Below are 20,795 nucleotides of genomic sequence, written 5' to 3'. Positions count from 1 at the left end.
ATTTATTTCAGTTATAGTTTATTACAAAGAAATAGCTTAAAACCTTGAATAAAGTATAATGGATTTAAAGCTATATACAAAAAAAGAAAAAATTTATTTTATTTTTACTGGTACTTAATAGATGCTATTTAATCAGAATGGGAAAAAACTACTTGAATAATATTTATAGCAGATACTTCATAACATTATTCGATATGTAATAATGCTAAATAACTGTACAAATAACACCATTAATAAAGCCAGTGAATAGTATTCGACTACATTCTAATATGAACTCTCTTCTATAATTGCTATTCTGGTATTAATGGTCTCTAAATTAATTACTATGCTACACTGACAGTCTACTTAGTGGTTCTTCCTCTGTTATCTACTGCCTCTTAGATTATAGTTTTGCCAAAGGCTCACTTCTGCAAGTATTTCTACATTGCGATATGTCATATATAAAAATTCTGTTGTAGCTACAAATTAATTTTTATCAATATATTAGAAATATACTTCAAATCTTTACAAATTGCTTTTCTTACTGCATCTGACATGCTTAGCTATAAAATCACTTTATTTTTTAAAATATAGTTGGTTTTTTTCGCATGTATTATATTTTCTCATAAAACAGAATTTAGAAATAATGTATTATTTATAAAAAGCCAACCTTTGTTACCAAAGGTGTGAAACAAAACATTGGTCTTTTAGGAAAAAAAGCTTACTTTCTTGCTTTCCTGGTTTGCTTTCCATTTCAGTCATTGTCATTTCGTAAAAAATTATCTTTCCAAAGAGAAAGAGATTGCTCAATAATCAGAATGTAAGGTTAATAATTTGCTAAGTAGAAAGGACAAATATGAAAAGAAAATTGGTGGATGAGTTTTCTATAGTGGAAAGAGCATCATTCTGTTTTGCTGTGAAGTACTGTAGGGTTAATGTATCTTTTTTCACAAAGGTAATGAATTAACTGCAATTTAATTAATGCAGAAGACCAGCCATGAAGTTAATATTCTATTAAACTGTGGCAGTTTTAGCCACATTAGAAATCCAAAATCCAATTTCCAGGCTTCCCCCCATCCCTTCCCACAATTTATCCTAACACCAAAGAGAAACTTTCAGGCCAGAGTCTTCTGTAGGGGAAGGGGAAAGTATATACATTTATTTACACAAATAAATACACTGTACAAACTAAAAGCAGATATATATATATATATATATATATATTTTACATTTCTATCAGTCCTTTAAGCTCCTCCCTTTAACTTTAGTCCAGGACAAGCCTTTCAAGGCTGCTGGGTAACGTAGTCTCTCTCTCTCATGGGAGTGTTCGGGGCCCAAACGCTCCCCCCTCACCAAGCTCCATCTGTTTGTGGAAGTTTTGCCTCCTCACGAAGTCCAAGAAGGTAGCTTTGAGTCTTTTTTCCTCCATCCTGTGTCATTTCTGCTGTGTGATCTCTCCCTCTCGGTCTCACACCTCGGTTCGTAGGCTGCTGCAGTGTAGTTCAGCTTATCAAGCGTCGTCCGAGTCAGTTCTCAGCTGCCCCCAGTCAGCTTTGGCAGGGCAACTCCCGAGCTCTTGGCCCGTCTCCAATTTCGCCTGGGATTCTTCTCCCAAGCGCTGAACCTCCTTCTCCAGCCCGTCTCTTGGCTCAGCTTCAATGCTGAGCCTCCCCTCCACTTTACAGCAGAGGGAAAGAAAAAGCGCCCCCCCCAGCTTAACTGCAGAAAGGAGGGGGAAGAGAGAGCTTGGCTGCAAAGCCTGCCTCTCTTCTCTTACCTCAGGTGCTGTGAATCTCTTCCTTCACAGCACACACTCCAAATGCTGCCTCTTAACTCCGGCCTAGGCAGAGTTGGGGGCCGCAGGGCTCCCCTTCCCCCCCGAAGGGGGAAAGAAGGAGCCCAGCCACCCCCTGGCCTTCTCCACCTACACACAGCAGACACCAACAGCAAAACTGCCAACAGCTTCCCGTGCTGTGATATATGATTTTCCAGCAGAAGCGAACAACTTGAGTGGGGATTGGCTCTCCAGGGAACACTGCCCTGGCACCCAATCACCTCTGAGCCCCCCGAACTCTCAGGGGGGGCCAATTTCAAACTATGACATCAACATAACTCTGTGCTTATTTTTTTATATATTTTTCCTCATGTGTTAAATGTAAGTTGAGGCAATGAGTTCTTCAGCTTGGTGAATTCTGGTTTGAGTTGTCCATATTTTGATTGGTCATTTATTGGTGTTCTTGAATATTATCTGATTTTCGCTATAGTGTGAAGAAAAGAATCATGTTCACAATGACTGGACTGTTTCTCAAGTTGTAATGAATAGTAAAGTCTTAGATGCTTTCAGAAAGGACTGGACAAATAAATGGAAGGAAAACAAATCACCAAAACTTATTTAACATGAAGTCATTACATGGTTTATGTGCTGATTGAAACACTCATCACTGGAGCAGAAGGGGAGTATTACTAATCTGTATTTTACATTCTTGTCTATATATCTGCTATTTGTGATCTCTAGATATAGGAAGGTTTACTGACTGGACTTTCTTTCTTCTATTAGGATTTGTACATTGGATTGTTGACAAAAATTACTTAGACACTTGTGGAAGTGTTTTTGAATTATCATTATCTGGTGGAGGTTTATCTTTAAAGTGAATATCTGCTTCTTTATTTAGTGTCTTACTTAGTTTAGCTTTCTGGACATTTGAAAGTAGACATAAAAGTCAAACACAGCTTAAAGTGGCTAATTCCACTTTTTCTCATAATCAGTAGGAATAATAACAACAGAAATATCTGATTCCTGGTTCTAGTGCAACACAGGAATATTGTACTTTTAAGAGGAACAAGTTGTGGGAAGAGTAAAAAAATCAGAAATATTTGTATCTTTGAAAGTGTATTAATTTTATTTTTCCCTCTTTAGCGCAGTAAGACACTTCATATCTTGCATCTTCTTTGACTTTATATTTTCTTTCATTTTTTTTCCTAGCCCTAAATATTTATTTGAATTAGACTAGAATTGAACAACTAAATTCATTTGTGTTCCTCTGTTATTTACACTCCAATCCCATGCCTAAGCCCAGATTGCTAATGAAAAACTCTGAGGTAATGTAAAATATTTGAAAAATCTTGGTCATACTCTCCTCCCTTCAATCCTTATTCATTCATATGTATTAGGTCCTAGATGTATAGGAACAAACTTAGAGTACTTTATCTCAAATGGAAATTTTCAAGAACTCCTTTCTTTTTTAAGTTTCACTGGGGACAATGAGGACAATCTTGGGACAGGGGAAGGGTTTGTTCTCTTTCTTTTTTTAATATATGCATTTATTTTCTGCTGTACATTATACTTAAAAAGGGGTATCTGTTCTAAAAAGGGAAATGAAATTTTGAGAGCATAAAAAATATCAGTATGAGCAACAGGACAGGGAGAATTTAGGGCCTGAACTGCTGGTTTTCTATCATGTCTATCACCAAAGAAAGTAAGAATTTTTTCTTTTGTAATTTATAGAGACACATATTCTTTTCTTAGCTTTATTCTTATTTGGTCTTTTCATCCTTGATTGTTTTGGAATTAACAGTATTTTAGAATAAGAAGGGAACGAACAACCATCTCACTTTAAAAGAAGTACTCCAACAGAAACACTCCTCTGAACTTCCATTAATTTTCATTTTACTTTGTGCTTTTTTTTTCCTGATTACAGAATTGTATCTATTCCATTACTTAGTGCAGTCAAAAATATTTGTTAAAAAAGTGAGACTGTGTCATGTTCAAACGCACGTCTAGTTAATTTCTTACTCATATCTGTACAAATGTCTATGAGAGATGTTTGTATTTGCTAATTATTTTTGGAAAAAAATAATGTAATGGTTCAATTCTTTAATTGACTTGTTTTTATATCCTACTGACTGTTATAATTTGAAGCACCTACTGCTTTAATCTTCTCCTGAAATTGAACCACATTTTAAAGCTTCAGTACTTGACAAAATTTTTATCAATTACATGCCCTGCTCTTCAAAATATCTCAAGAATTCATGTCAACATCTGGCTGGAACTGTGGTAAAGGATTTTAAGCACAGCAACTGACTGACAAAGAATTTCAGGGACCCTCAAAATACTAAAATTCTTCAAAAATGTATATTTATTAATATTTTAATGTCTTAATCAGCAGTGAGGCATCTTAACATGGTACAATTAAAAGGAACAAAAATGTAGCTTTGGAAACCTTAACTCCAGATTCAGACTTCATAATCTAAGCTGGATGACTCTTTTAAATTACTCAAAATGGAATAGTGTCCTGAAATATAAAAATATTGTCCTGTTTATATAGGGTATAAAAATGCTTGCTTATGGGCTTAATATTGTTTGATTTTTTTTTCTATATAGTGCTTTAGCAGTTCATTGGAATTTGCATCTCTGAAGTAATGCATATAAAACTATACTTCTTAAATTTATTGGTATCATCCAACAAATTCTGCTAAGGTGTTTATAATATCTTTTAAACAAAATTGTGATAGGTATTCCACAGTATTCTGATCCAGTGCTCTTTGCCATATAATCAACAAAAGCAACATGTTTGTAATGGAAAGCTGATCAGAGTCCCATTTGAATCAGACCTTCAGAAAAGTTTTCTTGTGAAGGTGGAGAAAAAACATATTAGTCAGGTGATCTCATGGCCATGCTGTTAGTGCCTTTGACCAATCACGTCGTTGATTCTAGCTTGTTTATTATATAATGTTCAAGGAGGTCAGATCTGTGCAGACATAAATTACTCGGGCACGGTGCATGCTGCTTGCTCCAGCTGAGTAATATTGAACATCTGGGCAGAGTCGCTTTGTGCTAGTCTGTTGCACAACAGATTCAGAAATGCTAAGCAGCAAGTAAGCTCTGCCTCAGGATAGTGGTGTTGATGTTGATAATATTGGTGTGCCCAAAGGAATTAGCATGCTTTCTTAGACTCTGGTCCAACACGTTTTTATTCATGTGAGTAAAATTTTCTCACTGGAATATTCCTATGGTAATCAACAAACCTCATGGCAGTAAAAAGATAACAAACCCAACTAGCTATTTGCCATAAAGAAATCCCTCCTCCTAAAATTCCCATAGTCAAGAGATGTTTTTTAATGTGTCTCCCTAAGCAGAGGCAGTTAAGGCTTATGCAACTGTGCTTTCTCTTTCTGTTTCTGTCTCTGGGTATCTTCTTCCTTACAATTTTCAGTCTATTCACTATGTTGGTTGAAATTAGCAGGAATGGCAAGAGGTCCCTGAGTATTACAGGCTTTATAGCTGTAATCAGCCCAGTAGAAAAGAGATTAATGAGTCTGAGCTCGTACTTAAACCTTCACTTCAATAAACACCAACGCTCTACATGGGCGGGACACCAAGAATAAAAATCCTTGCTTGGTACATACTTAACAGTCATGTAAATCTAAAACATTATTCCTAATATGGGACACCAGTCATTATTTCTCTTGCTCACTGAAATACTCGGTTTGCTTAAAAAATTGGCACTACGTGAAATAAATTGTATGTTTCTAACTACAAATATACTGAAAATTTTTATGTGTTCCAATGTTATCAAAATTGCAAATATTCTCTACATTTTTTCTAGACCTTTATTTGGAAAAAAAAAATCTAAATAATGAGTAGTTGCTAGCAGGTTACTGGGAACTTCTGGATATCCCAGTGGAGAACAGGACTCACAGCCGAAATATATAAAGGACAGACAACCTTTAAATTTGCATAAATAAGTCAGATTTTGTATATGAAATGCAACTCCAGGCCCCTGTAAAGTAGGGGAAAAAAAGAATTGAGAAAAGGTGCTCTATTCCTCCTGGAGATGTGGGACTACCTTGTGATCTCAGTTATGTATGAAATCTCATTTTAAAATGCCATTTAGTTGAGTAGGGACTACGGTGCCTAAGAAAAACAAAAGTAGAAATTTTGGGCAATTTTTCATTCATTCTCATCAAAATTAAATGATTGGGTATTCTTTTACATATATTATTATATTACTACATGTATTTTTTTTGTCTTGATTTCTCACATTCCCCTCTTCTCCCTCAGCCCTCACTTTTTCATGTATTGCAGTAATCAAATAGCCCTTGGCACTAAAAACCTCTTGAGCAGGTTTTGAAATGTGCCATTTCAAAAAAGAGTTCTCAGGGGGCCTTTTGTATCATGCTTACAATAACATTTTCTCTAAAAATTTTGAATCTTGAAAAGACTTTATACATAATACCTTTTTTTCCTCATTTTTATATTACTGTTCTCTACTAAACATAAAAATAAATAGACAAGATTCCCCAAATCAAACATTATTCTTTTGTTTTCAGAACATTCATGCACTGAGCAGTTAGGCAAAAACACCGTTGTCGATAATTATTTACTTTTATGTTTAAATAACATACACTTATGGGCCATAAGTTACAAATAAAACCTACAAAGTATATATGGGATAACTTTGGCAGAAAAGCATATGAATTATTAAAACAAGTCTTAGTTTCAGTTTATATTTTGTGAAATCTTGGCTCAGCACAGCAGCATATGTGATATGTGTGTGTGTGCGTGTGTGTGTGTATGTATCCCTAAACACATATATAACACATTCATGGACACACAGAGACTGGTATACGAGTGCGTGTGTGTATATGTATGTAAATGTAAAACAATACTATCTACAAAGTTTGTGGAGTATATACCTTCAGTGAGAAAATCTGGGTTTAAAAATTACTTGCAGGTTTGAGTATTTAGCTGAGGAATTTGTTTCAAGGTTTCTACTCTGAATTGAGAGTTTGACTTTGTCCTTCAGAATGAGATTTTCTCAAACTGGCCAGTTCTGTGTGCTTTGTTTCTGTTTATTTTTTCCCTAATTCCTCTTAAATTGGCTTAGTTGTTCAAAATTAAGCTACCTTATGCTTATACAGTAGAGCAAGTAACCATTTACTTGGAGCTATGTGAAACTTGTCCTTTCATCTGCTCTTTTTTTAGTGCAGAATAGGAGTCTGAATGTATCTTTGAATTGTCCTCATAACAATTAACATTTTCTTGAGAGGCTGAAACAATGACTTTTGGAAGCAAATTTAGCAGCTATGGGAATTCTTTTGTTCCTACACCATTATGCTATTCATTCTAAAAAGTGTTTTATGTCACTTTGATTCACAGTAGTCATGAAGCACCTCCTCATGTCTAAGAATTCCTCTTTGTTGTCCATATTTCATAGCATTTGGATTTCACAAACATTGAATTTCAGTTTTCATCCTTCTTTCCAAAAGATTTGGGAGAAGAAAAGAAAGGACACGGCTCCATCCTAGCATTGACAATGATCTTAAGGAAAATATGCAGACATTTTATATGTGAAGGAAAGATTCTATTCAGACTTCCAGTTTAATTTCCCTTCTCTCAAAAAGAGAGAACAAAATAAAAGCTATTAAAAAAAAAAAAAAGGAGAAAATAAAAAAAAAAAGAAAGCATAATTATCTCAGTACAATAGTTTGAAAAAGACCTTTAGAAGAACACTTCCCATTTCAGGGACTTCTGCTTGTGGTCTGTTTATGTCCATGAGCCATCTGTTAGCCAGCTCCTCCTGTTCTTTTAGTTCCAGCAATGTTGACAATGTCAGGAGTCTAGCTTGCTGTCCACCTCCCCTCAATATGTAGCAGTATTTATTTGACTTGAAAAATCATTTATATGAAACATAAGAAAAACTTTGTTTATATGACTGAGTGCCTGATTTGGCATTTCATTTGTTCATTGACTGGGAACTACTGAACAAGAGTGCAATCATGGGCAGTTACTTTGACTTAGAAATTTGAGATGCTTGTTCTACAGTCTGCATCTTTTATTGTTGTTTGTTTTTTCTTTTAAATTTCAATTTTCTATTCTACTACTTCCTCTTCATTCTCCTCACTACAGGGGTTCCATCTTTGTTTTACAATTGTTCATTTCGTCCTTTTCCAGTATTGCTGCAGCACTTCACGGTCTGACATTGTTGTTTTGGAGTTTCTTCTCAATATAAATCTTCACCTCTCAGAATTCATTCCATCTTGTATTCAAATCTATGTCTCACAATGAGTTTCATAATTATAGATAAAACTTATGAATTTTAGGTAAATGTAAACTTCTGCAAAGAAGCACCTCCGTTGCAGTGTTAGGAGATATTTGTCTTTCAGAAGTGTCATGGCCTTGGAAAAAATATACTTACTGTGCTGTCTTAGCTAGGCTTAGCTTCACACTGTTTCAGTTCCTTTATGTACAATAACTCATCTTTTTGCTTCCTCTTTCTCACATTCCACTACATCCATGATTGAATTGTGCAGTGTGTCCAGTGAATTTTGCCTGTCAAAGGACTTTAGATGCTTCTGTTTTCTCACTACCAACATTATCTTTCCAGAGCCTCATTTTTTCTGTAATTTCTGTCCCAAGTATCTCTGTGGATACCACCTCTTACAGAATAGGATTTTAGCTAGCCCCCTGGTAAGAAGAGATTTATTAGCAATGTGATTTCTTATGTGAATTCAGTTATGGGTTGCAGCTCCCAGCAAATTCCCAGCATCCCTAGGAGAGGCTCTGATCAGTTCTGTTAAGAAGGCCATACTGTATTATTTAAAATGTCATAGGCTGATAGTAAGCTCCTCAAATAGGGGCAGCCTCTTTCTTGAAGGACAATTCAGTCCTTCATCTAGAAATCACATGTGAATTTTATTTAAGCTCTATGTACATTACTGTCATGTAATCATCCCAGAAGAGAGGAATAGCTTAAGTAGAAAGCTATATATATAATACAGGAGAGATTTTCTTTTACAGTAAGCCTTAGAAAATTTAGGAGGAATAGAATAAGGAACTTAATACAGTGATAAACAATGTAAACTAGATTTTGAGTTGATGCACATACAGGATATAAAGGCAGAGATTCTGATGCATTAATGTCTTGTGTCTCTGCCTGCAATTTCTGATTCTGACTGTACAGTTTCTAGTGTGCAGTGGTGTATTGAAGCAACAGCCAGTGATATCCAAACTCTACAGTGTTTTCAATTTGAAAATCCACAGCTAGCTGTGGGATGGATGCAAACGCAGAGTGGGGTCAGTGCAGACTGCAGGTGCATTGAAATTGAGCTAATTATATGTAATCAGTAGGCTTATACAGGTATGGAGTACACCTACACAGTGAGTGAGTGCAGTGTTTACTCAAAAGGGAAGTGTCCAGGTAATCCTGGATTCTGGAGGTTCCTCTAAGCAGTACTTACAAGCACAGTTCTGAGAGCTTAGAATTGCAAATCCTGTAGGAAAAGAAAGTGTTTTTAAATTCATAGCTATATCCATGGCTCAGTTACGTTTGAATGCCCTTTCACTATTAAAAAGCATACTTTTCAGAAAGAAAAATGTATGTGTTGGGGAGACTGGGCTTCACTACAGTGTATCACTCTTGTAAGGCTTAAAAATAAACAGACCATAGAAAAACAACTAATAACGACCCTGCTTTCCAAAGAGTGGAAAGCTCTTGGTTGTCCTAAAAAAGCCAAAACCTGATCATTTTATTCTTCTATTTAAGCTCTAATTTTCTTTCACTCCTTTTCATTCTTTGATTCAGTTTTTAACTATTGCCTCTCATTCACGTGCTTGCATGAGAGTGATTGTAAAGTGGTTGATACTGACTGTATTCCTTATCTCAAACTCAGCCAAATATCTAAGTAGATTCTAGCATGAGCAGCGGGAGTGTAGAACACAGAAGCAGAGAAGAGGGGTTGACCCACAGAAAATAAGGTTTGCATGACTTACAGTAAGTAGTAGCAGGGAAATACTGGTTTCTCAGAGATGTGTATAAAAAGACAAAAAGGAGCAATAATCAATTTTTATATTTATTATTGTATATTTTGTTTTCCATTGCTTTGAGTATATTGAGCCAGAGGCTTTTTTATTCTTCAGTATCTCTACACACAAAGAAGGAGCACAGAACATACTGTATAGATATTGAACAGTATAGGTATTTATAGGTCTCGTAACACTTGCAAGAATGTTTCATTAGCTAACAGGCTTAATATTAAAAAGACTGATTCTTTTGCTATTATTTTTGGTGGGAACGATGCAAAAGAAAAAAAATGCAGAGAGAGAATTATCTGCTGTTTACATGTTTTCCCATTGTGCAAGTTTGGAGTTGGCTTCCTGCCAAATCTCCGAAACTCGACAACAGGGTCTCCTTCCCAGAGAGGGAAGGAAAAAAAAACGAAAAAACCAGGCAGCCAAAGTTCTAGCAAAAAATATATGTATATATTATGTATAAAACAGAGATATACAATGAGAATTATATATATGAATCTATGATCCCAAATAGCTTCCCGAAGTCGAAGGGAAGAGGGGGAAAGGGAGAAGGGAAAAGGATAAAATAGGGTGAAAAGGGACAAATAATAAAACAGATCTACACAATCTAAAAACCCAGCAAAGCTGAAGAATTGGCAAGAGCTCACCACTTCCCTTGAAAGAAAGCAGTACGTCTGGACACGGCCCAGCACTCCCCCCTCACGCGTGGCTGATAACAGCAGTTACTGTAGGCCTCGGCTCCAGATAAGCCAGGCCCAGACAGGGACCACCGTTCTCCAACCTCGCCGGAAGAGAAGAGTTGTAGTGGGGTTGTGGTAGAAGAGGTGGCCATGTTGTGAGCCACGAGGTAGGGGCTCTGTGCCCCTTGGGGCCTCTGGCCCCCTCCCAGCCCCTGGCTGGGGGCTGCAGGGACCTGGAACAGCATAAAGCTGGGCTAGGTGTCTGTAGTTATGCTGGGAGATGTTCTCTCTATGGGCGCAGAGCAGCAGCCGACACTGGCCGGAGAAGGTGGCAGAGAGCCAGGAGATAAGACCAAGAAGCAACAGAAACATGCAGCACCACAGAGAAGACTCCTGGAAGACAGAGCCAGGAGAAAGAGAGCCAGCAGCAGAGAGACAGAGTTTGGGGTAAGACTGTACCAGATTCCCCAAAACTCCCTTGGAGACCCTCTTGGAGAAGAGGGACATGGACTCCTATTTTAGAGGAGCCTTGGAGTATGCAGCACGAGAGAGAGAGGAGCTGAGAAGCTCAGGGCGTCCCGGAGCTGGACCGGGATGGCCAGATGGAATGCGGGGGGAGTTGACCTTGGTTCCCCCCCCCCTTGCACTGCTGCCGCGGTGGCAGCCTGAGAGACAGAGCACGGAGCTCTGCAAACGGGAACTTGAATCCCCTGAGGAAGGGACTTTCACGAAGATGCCCCGGCATTTCGTGATATGCCTGTGGTGATGCGAGTCTTGTCCCTGCTGGCAGTCCACAGGTGAGGCCTTCGCTTGGACCGAAGGAGAGCCGAGGGGCTTGGAGACCCCCTTGTGTATGTTGAACAGAGATCCAGCTACAACAACCCAGTTACTGCTGCATGGAGGACAGAAGAGGAGCTGCTGCTTAAGGACTGGAAGGGATCTGTCCTTCTTTCCCTCCTGGACTTTTATTTGGAGGGGAGAGGAGACCTGATCCACTGTAAATACTATATGTCATGGTAGAGATAGTTGTGATCATGTGTATAATGTGATATGGTATTTATTTGTACAGTCATTGTAATATATTCCCTTTCCCCCACTTTGAGTCTGGTGTGTTTTGTCTGGAAAAGCCCATCTCACATTAGGTTGAGATGTGGGAGGGGGGGGGATGGAACTAGGGAATTGGATTTCGGGACTATCTCAAACCTTGACACCCATATATGAAAATATTGTTTCTGAAAATAATTGTTGACTAAGTAGCAAAACAAGGTAAAACTCAAATTACTTATGCAAATGTCAGTTGAAAAAAAAGTCATTAAAGTGAGCCACATGAACCATCTGAATTGCTGAGAGAAGTGAACCAATAGAATGAAACTCTTTTACTGAACAGTTTGCAGCAAAACCAGGCCAACATACTAGTCATACTAGTAACATTTATGTTTCAATATCTTGATATTGATTACCTACTTTATTGTTCATTGACTATGTTCATTTTCTCTACCTTCCCATTCAGTTACTGCATTTCTGGTGTCAATCTCTTTTAATTATGTAGGTAACCATGGGGCCTCTGGTGGTCTAGTGGTTAGAGTGCAGGACTCGCACCGCTGCGACCCGGGTTCAATTCCCGGCCCCCCGGGCAGCTGGAGCTCGTCAGCCTTGTATGGCAATCCAGCTACGTCCTGGGGACCTCACTGCCACTGTCCAAGCTTTGCTTGGCCCCGGCAGATGAACCTCAGGATTAAAGGGTGGGCTCAGTTCAGCGCACGCTGTGTCTCACCTAAAAAATCCACTGCGCAGGCTCGAAGGGTTTATGACCTTTCCCAAATCTTCGCTTGCGAAGACTGGCCATTATTATGTAGGTAACCCCAGTTCTTCCCATACAGTTATCCTTCCTTATCCTGACTTCCATGCTCTTTGTTTCCTCATCTCCCACCCCAATTATCAATCAGATTTATTATTTCTTCCTTCTCAATCTCATTCTTAAGGTATTAATGCAAATAGACCCACCTGTGACACAGTGTTAGTCCTCTTTGAAATTTAATTGTGTTTTTTGCCTTAATTCTTAAAAATAGGGATCTTTATGAGCACAAGTGGAAGTTGAATTTTGGTCTGATTTGGGAGGTTTTTAGAGACAGAATTAAAAAACTTTTCAAGGTAACTCAAGGTTTGCCACTCTAATATGCAATTGAAACCTAGGGATTTATAAATGTGTAATTTAGTCAATACAAGACATTTGAAAATACTTAGTGATAATACAGTGTTTGGTGACCTTTTTTCCCGTCAAATTATAGCAAGTTTGCACTAATTATGTGTGAAACTCGATTCCCCCAGACCCTAGGCAGCTACGTTTCACCAGATTGTTAAATGGAACATTGTTAAACAGACTGATGGGGCCTCTGGTGGTCTAGTGGTTAGAGTGCCTGACTTTCAGCACTGCGACCCGGGTTCGATTCCCGGCCCCCTGGGCAGGTGGAGCTCATCAGCCTTGGTAGGCAATCCACCTAAGAGAAGGTCACTCTAAACAAACCTACATCCTGGGGACCTCACTGCCACTGTCCAAGCTTTGCTCGGCCCCGGCAGATGAACCTCAGGACTAAAGGGTGGGCTCAGTTCAGCGCACGCTGTGTCTCACCTAAAAAAAAAAAAAAAAAAAAAAAAAAAATCCACTGCGCAGGCTGGAAGGGTTAATGACCTTTCCCAAAATCTTCGCTCGCGAAGACTGGCCATTATAAACAGACTGATTCACAGTCCCTAACTCAAAACACAAAACTTCTTGCTTATTTTAAAATAAATTTGTTAAGATTTGTTTTATATGGGCTATCATCTCCTACTTTCACTCACAGAAGATGGACAGAGGTAACTGAAAAGCAGGATATTAGAAAGATGACTGTTGCCCAGACTTCATTATAGGTGACTCTAACAATCTCTTTTATGATAAAATGAAGGACACAGGAAATTTATCTATGCAGCCATTTATAAACAGACCCAGGCTGGCTTTGGCCATCATCCCAATCTGGCCAGAGGTAAAACCATTCCAATCCAAAATATATATAGCTGCTTAAGCGTGACACTACCCTGACTAGTCACTTAACCTGGGCCAATTAACACATGATGAGATGGCTATCCTACATCACAGAAGTGTTATGTTCCTAAACAGTTTCATGCAAGGTCAAAGCAAGCTAGGGTCTTTTAATAGGGACTGCTTCAACTTCACAAGGCTTGTGGCAGTGTTATAATAAAAAGCACAGCTTGTTCTGGATAACCAGTGCTATTGTTAGATGAGGATAAAAGTGCAAGAGCCAATTAACACATGCTCTCATCTGAAGTGTTTTACAGGCTTACAAAATGTTAGGGTTTTTTTAATGTCAACTGCCAAAGTTTACCCAGGTGCTCTCAGAGCAAATGATAAAGTAGGCCATTTCAGGAAGCTTAAACTCAGTTTTTCCATACTGCAAGCTGCTTAATCATGTACTCACCAGTGAGCATGTGTCATCATTGAAATTTAGTATTTACTGAGTGCCTTCCTTTTTTAAGAAATCTAAAATATAAATTTGCATCTAGGGAAGAACCCCTTGGAATGAAAATCTGGGTAGCTAAACAGGAATTTTATTGTTTCCATAGATCTTTATGTTGACACATGAAATGTAAAGTGTCTTTTTTGTTTGTAACATGCCTGATAACTCATTGTTTCTATCTTGCAATTAACTGCAGCGGTAAAAATTAGAGAGGGTAAAAAGTGGCTTTCCTATAGAAAAAATATACACTGACCCACTTTCATTTTGCCATACCAGTGAAGGGGGTTTTTTCCATGATTTTGTAAGAAGCAAATACATATCTGAATCTCAGAGAATACCTTTGTTGGTGCCCTCATAATGCTCCAAGCACTTTTTAGAGTCAAACTGTAGAATTTACTTCTGCTTTGACAAATCTCTCTTGGTATTTTTGAGACCTACTTTTAGGTGTTGTAGTGTTACATATGGAAGCACCTGCTTAGCCCTACTGTGGGACTCTGTGTACCTTTCTTATTTGCCCAGTCTTGACACATGATTGATATTCTCACTTACCAACATGCGCACCACTGGTACCGTTGAGGTTTTTATTTTTCTCAGCCTGAAGATCAAAGAGAGTTGTTGCCTCAAACTGAACCATGTTAGTATATATCAACTAACTGCTAATTATTAGCTAAATAGCTAATGTTATTTCTTTGCATAGTTATATATATACAGGTACCTTTAGGCTTTTTGTTGCTGTAGTGATAAGGGATAAATCAGATCTTTAAAGAAAAAAAAAAAAAACGAAAGGAAGTGAATTGTGGAAGTATTTCGTATTTGTTATTGAAATTCCAGAATGGATTATTTTAGCTCTGTGAGCTATGAAGTCTTTCAATGTATGAATAGAATCACATCTTTATATAATACAGAAGAAATTTTGCACTAGCCAAAGAAATAAAAATATTAAATGATCAATGGAAAATGGTTGAAGTCATGTTGATATTCCATATATGTATCATAAAACTAATTGTTCTTATATGCAGTTTGTTTACAATTTAAATTCTTCCTCTTATCCCTCAATGATGTTATAATTTTTGGACCCTATATGTTATTAGTTTTGCCAATAGTGTGGAAAGTTGCTTTGGAAGGACTAGCTGTGGTGTATTAAAAGAATACAGTAAAAGTTGAAATGTTTTGAGGAAAGAACGTGACAAAGGAAGCTATTTTTGCTCTTTGTACCATATTTTTCACTTTCTTTTCCTGCTATAGATGAGTGATGTGTCAGAAAAACTCATGATAAAGAAATAGGGAATACTGGAAGAGAAAAGGAGGAATGAAAGAGTATAGTGTTTTTTGAGAAAAAAATCTCCTAAGAAAGCATTATTTCTCAAAGATTGACTATATTATTTATGATTGTCCAAAGCAACAAGGGGTACAGGTTTCAGCTAGGATCGCTAAGACAGTAGTGATTCTTGAAAGCTCTTTGAATTCAGGAATTATTCCAAGTTAATGGTGGGTGAACAGCAAGCAGAATAGCTTTTCAGTGACTTATTTCGTTGCTTAAGCACTATAAATTTCTCTCCTAAGAAACATGCTGTTATTTTATTTGATTTAAATGAGAGACATTGACACTTATGGTGAGTATACAGAGCATTTGAACAAATTAGCAAAGAAGTTGCTACATCTGTATGTGTTTTACTTCAGGGATTAGTTGAATCCAATCAATGAGGCAAATGCCTAGATTTAAATATCCCACAGATCTGAGGAGATTTATGGAGTTGTCTATGTTCAGAATGGACGTTTACCAAAAGGATAAAAAACTGAAATAACCCAGTGCATTTTAAATCTGAATCTGAATACTTGTTTCAGTGCAATGTAACTCATCTTCTAACAGTAGCAAAATAAGGTGCAATTTTCAGAACTAGTAATAAGTAAATTAATAAGTAAATAATAAGTAAATTAATAAGTAAACTCTGAAGATTTGTAACTCTCAAAAACTTGTAAAATTTGTATGTTTGGTTGCGATATCCAATGTCTGTTGTATCTTTTCAAAACTTTAGCACATATTAATGCTTTTTTTCCATACAAAGAAACAAACTAACAAAATTTTCTCTCAGAAGAGAACAGAAGGGTTACACGGATATTTTGACTAACAAAGTCTTCCGGTGGAAGACTTATGCAATAGTTAAGAGACACCTAGAAGGAAGAAACTGGAGATATGTCAACATATTCCTTTGTAAAATAAAGCTGATGAATGAATGTCAAAGCTGATTCACTAATATTTTCGAAGGACTGTCCTGCCAGGTGCCTATGGACCATCAGCACAGATGAACTTGAAGTTCTGGGCATGTTGGGGATATGCCCTTAAGGGATAGCATTGTTAATACTACTCATTGAAAGAAAATCAATAAAACAAGCAGTCCTGTGTCCTCTTTTTCATGTCGGAAATTCATGGAATTTTCACATTTTCCCTTTATTTCCTTCTTCTTAATTTTAAATTTGACTTTGTCTCTTCTGTTTCTATACAAATTTTTGTGGTATTTCAATTGCTTCAAAATTCAAACAAAAAAAATTTCTTCCAAAGTTTTCAAATTTTGTCTTGTGACCCTTTAAAAAACTAAATTAAAGTCTTTTTATTTGTATGACTCCATTCAGGACTTCGACTAGGTGTTGACTTCAAGTTCTTTAAAGTTTCTGTAGATAACACTAACTCTCTAACTCACACCACTTAAAATAATGTTAGAGAACTGGATGTCACTGAAAAAGCTAGAAATTGAAAGTGTTAACATGAAATGGATCAGCCCATTAACACAAAATCAGATTCTGAATTTAAAAATTTGTAGGTGGAACTACAGGATGTAAATCGGTGCTAGCAGCAATTGAATAACATAATTTGAGACTCTGTTAGCAATTAGTCAAACAGAGCATAAGGTGATGTGTTTTGCTGGGTTTGGTCAGGATAGAGTAAATTTTCTTCATAGAACCTGATACTTGGCTACAGTTTGGGTTTGTGTTGGAAACAGTGTTGGTAAAACAGGTACGTTCTTGTTATTGTCGAGCGGGGCTCACACAGAGTCAATACCTTTCCTGCTCTCCACACCTCAGCAGCAGTCAGCAGGCTTGGGGTGCACAACGAGGGGATACAGCTGGGACCGCTGACCTCCAACTGACCAAAGGGATCCCAGACCATATGGTGTCATTCTCGGCATACAGAGCTGGGGGAAGAAGAAGGAAATGGCTCAACGTTAAGAGTGAAGGCATTTGTCTTCCCAAGTGTTGGGAGGAAAGAGTTAAAATGGAAGAATGGCAAGGAGGGTGTAGATTTGCTCAAGTGACCTTGAAGCTGGAAATACCAAGGTCTGGAGAATAACAGTGTGGGGAATCCCATGTATTATGTCTGATGCTGTTTATACTCTGTTTTGAGAAGTAGACTTTCTGTGTAGAGATAACATAGGTGTTTGGAGAGACTTGGAGGCACTATCACAAACGTGTTTGAGCTCCTTGTTTCAGGAGAGAGGAGATCAAAGCTCAGAGATGATAAAAGGCACAGGGTAGATCACAGCATTGTGGCAAACTACACATGTGGGCCCTCGGTAAATGGGTGTCAACTAGGATTGGACTGAGCCTGATGGTGCCCGCGTTCCCACTTGTGTCTCCACCTGGGTGTTGCTTCAGGATCCTCCTGTTAGCAAGGTAATGAAATAAATTTACTCTTTCCATTTCAGCTGTAGTTTTGTGGTTATTCTGGCTGCCTGCGCGTGTTGATTCACATGCCAACTCACTATTACACGTGATGCAGCACTCTTTTCCTGGAGGTGTCTGAACACCTGTCTGCTCATGGGGTTTTCTGGCTTTTACACTTCTGATTCTCTCCACCATCCCACCAGAGGGAGAGTGAGCAAGTGGCTGTGTGGTGCTAAGCTTTTGCCTGAGGTTAAACCATGACATTCATTCACGGTAATTTCAAGTATTTGTGTCTGAAATTCTGCAATTAATTTGTCTCATTGTATTAATTTGTACCTCTGAAATGCAATAGGCAGCATTGTTTAGATGCTTATATGGTTTTAATCTTCAGAGGCTTCATACATTTAATTTTAAAAAGATATAAATGTTCCAAATCCTCAGTGCTAGAAATAGGACACAGTGTTCTTCAAATACATATGTATGACAACAATAGAGTTCTTACAGCAAGGCCACAGTTGATTTAGCACTTACACTCCACTAGAAAGTAGTCAGAAGAGCAGCCATTACTGTATGACTTGCCTGACACTGCAGATAGAATGAACTTCTGCAGACATGCATGAGAACTCTGGTTGTCACTAACTTGTGACTGATAGTGTAAGATGGCTAAATGATTAACTTAGTGTTTGCATGCCTTGAAAACAGATACTAGATAACTATGAAATCTGACAGTATATTCAAGGCAACATACATAAAATACACTAATGTGGCATTTAAATTGGTCAAAACTGTCAGCATTTTAAGGGAATGCTTTTCTGTGTCTTCTACATCCTGCCACAACTAAAAGTTTCAAGGTCTTATTTTTCACTGTGTTATCAAAGATCACTGAGAAGAGGGAAGTGTCCATTTTGAAGATTTGGAATTGACAGACTTCACATTGTAGTGCCAAGCTGTATTTTAATTTTGACTGTATGGACATGTTTTCTGTGTCCTGGAGTACATATATGAACCCATGAGAGGGTTTTGTTTGTTTGTGGTTGACTAAGTTAATAAATTTGTAGTGTAAGATGTCTGTCTTTAATTAAGTTGTTTGAAGACAATGGTGAAATATGGGTATAAAGAAAAGAGTAAGAAGGTAACAAATTTTGTATATTTTTGTTACCCTTGTATTGTAGTCAATACAATTCTCTGAGTTTATATTTAACAGTGTAACATATTTCAAGACTTGATGCCTGAAGTTAATTCTGAAAATTTCTGCTAGATAACTACTGGATAACTAGTAGTTCTTGACACTTTAACTAAGTGTAAAGATGGCATTTGCATTGATTATAACAATACTATGAAATATTAGTGGAAAATTGAAAATTAGGTTGGGTTTAAATTTGGTTTGGTTTGATTTTTTTTTTTTAAGTGGCCTTCCTTATTCCATTAACTGTTTCTTGTTGGTTTGTTCAAGTTTTTTTGTTAGTTTTTTTAAGTTAAAATTCTAGTATTTTTGTTGAGCTTTTCAGATGGAAAGAACATAGCAAATTCTGATGAATTCTATCCAACACAGTAGAAAACAATGGCACTCTCTGGGGCCTGAAATCCACGAAATTTAGTAGCAAAAAAATAATGCCACTCTTTGAGACAAAAACAAATGGTAAGATTTAGATGTATAGAGCGCCCTTGTAGTATGGAACCTAATTATTTTTTGTATAATGCAACCATCCCCACGTTAGAAACAATGTCTCAGTTACTTTCAAAAGAATTATAGTAAAGACAAATTTTAATTTTTATGGAAGTGGATTCAATAATCTTTACACTTCCATATCATATGTTGTGCCCAACTCAATGATTTTTTTTTCTCATCTATAAATATAAGAAATCTTTTTATTTCTTTTTTTTTCCATGTCTGACAAAAGTTTCATGATTATCTATCTGTTTAATGAAACTATTGCCATTTTACAAAAATATATTAGAGATTTTTGCTACTGTTATTTCACTCTTTAATCTTGTTTAGCCACTGAAAATCGTCAGAACAGGAAGGCTCTTTTTCCTGTTGTAACCCGGGTTTTTTTTCATTTAGGCTTTTCTTTGCCCAATAGAATTCTCAGTCATTATCTCAAATCACTAAAAAAATCATCTTCAGTCACGCATTGCCATTCCTTGGCAAGGGTTATGTCTGTACATGTGTGTGTGTTACTTTCTTTTAGGTTTTGACAATACCAGCGAGACTTGATTATGGTAATGAGTGATTCCAGTCTACCTACAGTTCGCTTTTGGTGTCAAGGGAGCATTCAAAGTTTTGAAAGTTACTTTTTGTTTTAATCTCTAGAGATTTCATCATTAACTGTCCCCTCAAGTCTCTCAGTGCACAACATGATTTAGATTTTCAAAGAAGCCTCAATACTTCTAAAGGTTCAGCACCTGGTTCCTTTTAACGTTTTTTGAAAGTCTGTATCTGAATCTGGTTTTGTCACTAGGGAACCTTGATTATTTGAGGGACTTTTAATTTTCACTCTTTTGTTAGCTATCCAACCATCCATTTACAGTTGCATTTTCAGGCAACTTGCCCAGAGACAGCTTCATTTAATCCTCCCTCACTTTTATTTGGGTGTTTCATGCCTCACTCCTCAGAAAAACTCCACTCTGTGCCTTTTCTTTTTCCCCCTCCTTATTTTTTCCCCTCCCATAAAGTTTGTTTGATATTATTTACAAGAATTAAAAGATTATAGATGTGGGTTTATGAAAATGAAACTTCTATAGCTACTAATGGCATTTGGAATAAAGCAATTGAAGCATCTTTAGCTTTTATTTTGCTAAACTATATTTAACCTTGGGATATTTTTCAGAATAGTCATGTTTTTACTTGTGTCCACATTAGGAATATAGCCCTAGTCCTCAGTCTCTTCCAGTATGTGCACAGCACCACTGACAAGTATGATCGAAAAGGTCACTGTGGGCTTCCTGGGCTCCTTGTATCTGTTAGCACATGGGTATGAGTCAACATTGGCTTGTATTTGCCAACAACCTCAGATGACAAACTCAGTATGTGGGGTTGCCTCATTCCTGATCTTGCTAAAGGCTGAGTTTTCTTCTGTGTTGCAATATGAGCTAGGACAATGTAAGAATGATGACAAAGTGGCTCGACTTCTCACATGGAAGCCCTCCCAG

General features: G+C 37.3%; 1 long non-coding RNA gene across 1 annotated transcript in view; it reads left to right on the top strand.

Moving 5' to 3' along the window:
• Positions 1–1,183: 1,183 nt before the first annotated feature.
• The window catches only part of LOC135417202 (uncharacterized), a 31,358-nt gene continuing 11,746 nt past the window's right edge, over positions 1,184–20,795 (top strand). Inside the window, exon 1 of the long non-coding RNA XR_010431964.1 lies at positions 1,184–1,382. This is a non-coding gene — a long non-coding RNA (uncharacterized LOC135417202). The remainder of the gene's footprint in view (positions 1,383–20,795) is intronic.

Source organism: Pseudopipra pipra, chromosome 1 (assembly GCF_036250125.1).
Source record: "Pseudopipra pipra isolate bDixPip1 chromosome 1, bDixPip1.hap1, whole genome shotgun sequence".
Classification (NCBI taxonomy): domain Eukaryota; kingdom Metazoa; phylum Chordata; class Aves; order Passeriformes; family Pipridae; genus Pseudopipra; species Pseudopipra pipra.
Note: the sequence above shows the minus strand (reverse complement) of the source record. Positions and strands in the feature narration are given on the sequence as shown.